General features: G+C 34.7%; 1 long non-coding RNA gene across 1 annotated transcript; it reads left to right on the top strand.

The window, feature by feature from the left end:
- The first annotated feature begins 2,968 nt into the window (after nt 1-2,968).
- On the top strand, nt 2,969-3,398 carry LOC113274453. Its single transcript, XR_003323026.1, has 3 exons — nt 2,969-3,015; nt 3,115-3,180; nt 3,313-3,398. It is a non-coding gene; the product is annotated as an uncharacterized LOC113274453 (long non-coding RNA).
- The last annotated feature ends 1,142 nt before the right edge of the window (nt 3,399-4,540 follow it).

Here is a 4,540-nt window from a genome sequence, read left to right as displayed (position 1 = left end):
ACCTACTTGTGTTGTTACTGGTGGAGCCGTCTATTCGGAGAGGAAAGTACCCTAATTAGGCGAAATCTCTTACGACCTCTCGTTTTAAAGACTTCTTTGGGATTGAGAAGCACTACGAGTACCGTTGGTGGGAAACTAGATAATTACAGTTTATTATTAGTTTCCGATTGATTTGATTGACTAACGGTTGTTGAACTTTGATTGCACCTAGTTTGTTTATGCTTGAGAATCTTCTCTTCTGATATAAGATTCACTCAAACTAGATCGAAGTGTCGACGGGGATCTTTAGACTGTTTGTAGATCTAAAGACATCTTGTGATAATCCATCGTTAGCAGACTCCGTTATGCGTGTGATTGATCACAAGAGATTCAAGTTGTTTGTGTGCAGGTGTTTATTGAAGATCTAAGAAGATTTGAAGACAAATAATTTCTTATTTGAGCTCAAAATCTTTGGTGTGCACAAAACTTGATCGGAGGGGATCCAACTATAATCGATTTATCTTTTGATAGATTGGATTGATTAGTTGTGTAGATCGGCATCAATACATTTCTTTGTGAATAATAGTATTGATTGCATAGTCTAAACAATTACCTTGGTAGTTGTTGAATAGATTGATCTAAGAACCCGACAAAGGAGTTTATTGGGATAAACGGAAGAGCCTTTTGTCAAACTCATATCACTTGTTTGAAAAGTTGTTACCGAACAGATCTGTTGTTCCTTTACTGTTTGGAATACGAACCAAAGGAATTGGTCTAAGTGCGTGACTTATTACAAGTTGGAGGAGCAGGGATACTGAGGGAACTAGGTGAACTATAGGTTTTGTTGCTTGGTCTCAACTATACAAAGTTAGTTTAGATTTTGTATAGCGGATTAATTCTGAGAGTATTCAATTCTGGACAAGGTCCCGGGATTTTTTTGCATTTGAGGTTTCCTCGTTAATAAAATCTTTCCGTGTCTTTTACTTTTCTATTTACGCAATTATAATTGTTTTTTATTATAGTTAGAAGTAAAATACACAAACGTTAATTCCTAATTACTTGATATCAATCCTATAGTGTTTGGTTAAGTCCGAACCTATTATCAAGTAATTATACTTCATTGTTTGTATTGTCTCGATCTTGTATCCATAGTCAATCACGCAAGTTATCTTGTTGTCGTATTGTCTCGATCTCGTATCCATAGACGACCACACGAAGTGTGAACCGATTCGTTGTATTGTCTCGACTCAGTCCATAGACAATCACTTTCGGAGAAAGGACTTATATGTGGAAAAGGTTTAGATTGAGGTATATTTGGGTACCCTCTGTGTGAGACAGATTGATTTATCAAGTCTTCAACTTTGGGTCGTAGTAACTCTTAGTTGTTCGTGAGATCACCTAAGGGAATCAAGTGCGTAGAGTCCTGCTGGGATTCAGAGGCGTAAGGAACGCGAATGTACCTTGATCAGTGTAAGATTGGTTAGGGCTCAATTACATTCCAGTCCGAAGTTAACTTGGAGTAGGATAGTGTCTGTAACGGATTAATACAGTGTGGTGTTCAAATCTGGACTAGGTCCCGGGGTTTTTCTGCATTTGCGGTTTTCTCGTTAACAAAATTTCTAGTGTCTGTGTTATTTCTTTTCCGCATTTTATTTGTTTATATAATTAAAATATCACAGGTTGTGTGTAGTTCAATCAATTAGATAATCCAACCTTTGGTTGTTGATATATTGATTGGCACTTGAACGCTGGTCTTTGGTACCGTTCAAGTTGTTTTACATAATAATCAGGCTCGCGGATTTCTATCTGTTTGATTTGATGATTACATTATGAAAAAGATATATAACTCTTGGATATATTTATTGATTGATCTCGCTTTATTGGTTGGTGCTCTCAGAATTATACAGGTTGCCTAAACGAAATATTGGGTGAGGTTGTTAGACCCCCGTTTTTTCAAGTAGTTGATCCCATAGAAAATGCTGCCAACAATAGTAGCTTATCCATAAAAAATGGTGTCAACAACAGTAGTTGATCCTATAAAAACTGAAGTTCAGAGAATTTTCGACCATGGAACTTAATACCTAAGAACCATACATGTAAAATGGATCTGGAACAGTATTGGCTCCAATAACACATACAAAACAACAACAAAAATGTGGGCATAAGTAGTGAAACACATTCCACATGCTTCCAACAAACAACTACTGCTGAAGAAGCAAAATAGAAGGATTAGCTCATTACCTGTCTCGTTAATAAACACATGGCCATCAAAGAAATCTCCAACCTCAACAATATCATTCGGCTTCTTAAAAATCGACATAAGCTAGATAATATATTTGATATTTATGGATGCAGAAATTCATTCAAAGCATAAGTTGCTGGCATATATTATAATGTTTGGATTTCTGCTACATCTAACTGCATGTATTGATATCTATTCAAATGATTAACACAGTTACAGATTCAAAGGCTGCGACTAAGAAAAAATATATAATCGTCAAGTAGATACAAACACGCTTAACTACTTTGTACTGTTTGACAAACCCTTTTTGGAATATTCTTATAAGGGAAAATTAGGCTCAGGCCCAACCCATGGATAACCCATAATATGAGGCCCCTAGATAAAAGAGTTTTATTAGTAGGCCCTGAATTAAAAAATAAATTTAATAAAAGCGAAAAGACTAAATTAGCCTCAAGTATATAAGAGGCGTCACCTACCTTTCTCTCGTTCAGACGCCATTATTTCATTTCCAAGGAGAGAGAAAACAAATCTCACTCACCTGAAACAGAAAGAAATCTAGAAAAAAACCGAAAAAATCAAGAAATCTTCCTGAAATCTGTTCCAAAACAAAGATCGAGATCAAAAACTATTCATCATTTGCTAACCCCTAAATCAGAGAAACAAATCGAAAAAGTTTCAGATTCAAAAACCAAAAAAAATCAAAAGAAAAAGTTTCAGATTCAGTTTCAGATTCAAAACCTAAATCGCCGTTGTTACTTTCCTGTTGATGAAATACTCCGACGATTAATCACTAGGTAAGTTTTGATTTGAAGCTGTTAGTTTTGATTCCTGTTGTTACTGATTCGTGGGTCGAAAATTTCTGAACTAACTCATTCTGACTGATAATTTTACAGATCGGAGAAGGAGAACAATCGTTTGTGCATAAAATCCATGAAATAACTGATTAAATAGAAACAAAGGTAAGTCATGGATGTGATATAACTGATTGATTTAGTGGATTTCATTTCTGAGATGTTACTGTTTGAAAACCCTAGAAACTCTAAGTTGAATTGCAATCAACTAACTTGATTTTATTACTACATCAACTGCAGATTCAGAATCAAATTTCTTTTGGAATAAAAATGGTGAAAGGAAAAATGAATCCCCCTAGAAAAGATGATACAATTACAGGTACTAAGTTGTGAAAACTATTGTTGTCATGGTCTCATGTCTATTTCTCATATAATGCTTGTGAATATGTAATTACACAGACAAGGACATGTGTAACTATAAGTTACACACTCAAAATATAACCACTGACTGTGTTGTGGTTTGTATATTGATTGTGTAACTTATAGTTACACATACCAAGTGAGCTTGTCACCACTGACTTGCCTAGGGATGTGTAACTAGTAGTTGCACATAAAAGATTGGTTGTGTTTAGGATGTGTAACTTGTAGTTACACATAGAAAATTGGTTGTGTAAATTAAAGTTACTCATTAATATGCATGTGTAAGTTAAAGTTACACCTTGTAGAATGTCTAGGATTGAGTGTGTAACTTGTAGTTAAAATCTACTAACTGAAGAAATTTAAAAGTTTCTAATGTAAGTGATGCTTTTGAATGTATAACTACGCAAACAAGGGCCTGTGTAACTTTAAGTTACACATTCAAAATCTCACCACTATGTTGTGGTTTGTATATTGAGTGTGTAACTTGTAGTTACACATACAAATGAGCCTTGCAGAAGTGGCTGTGTAACTTGTAGTTGCACATCTTAACTGTGAGTTACACATTCAAGATGTTACCAATGACTTGCAAAGTGGATGTGTAACTATAAGATACACATTGAAAATCTAATCACTGACTTGCCAATTGACTGTGTAACCTTAAGTTACACATGCATAATAACATAACTGATTTGGCAATTGCCTAGATAACTAAAAGTTACACATGCAAAAATATAACCTATGACTGTATTGTGTTTGTAAATTATAGTTGGACATAAAAAAATGACCCCTTTAAACCTTCATATGCATTTATAATGTGTAGTATATGTTGTAAGATTATGATAACATACTCAAGATTTTTTTTCCAGTGTAAAACCCAAGGCCCTGTGTGTAACTTCTGTTTACATAATCACTTGTTCATTTGTAACTTTTGATTAAAAATGTGAGTTTGACATTCCAAATGGTTTTTGCAGATCTCTTACTTGAAGGATTACGAAGAATTCAAGAAATTTTGGATTCCGAAGCTTGCGAAGGAGTATGTCAAGTACAAGAACGATGCAGTCAGACTTTTCGCCCCAATGTGCAACAACAACACACACTACACACTGCT

Source organism: Papaver somniferum, chromosome 4, assembly GCF_003573695.1.
Source record: "Papaver somniferum cultivar HN1 chromosome 4, ASM357369v1, whole genome shotgun sequence".
In the NCBI taxonomy this organism is placed as follows: domain Eukaryota; kingdom Viridiplantae; phylum Streptophyta; class Magnoliopsida; order Ranunculales; family Papaveraceae; genus Papaver; species Papaver somniferum.
This window is presented reverse-complemented; position numbering and strand designations above follow the sequence as displayed.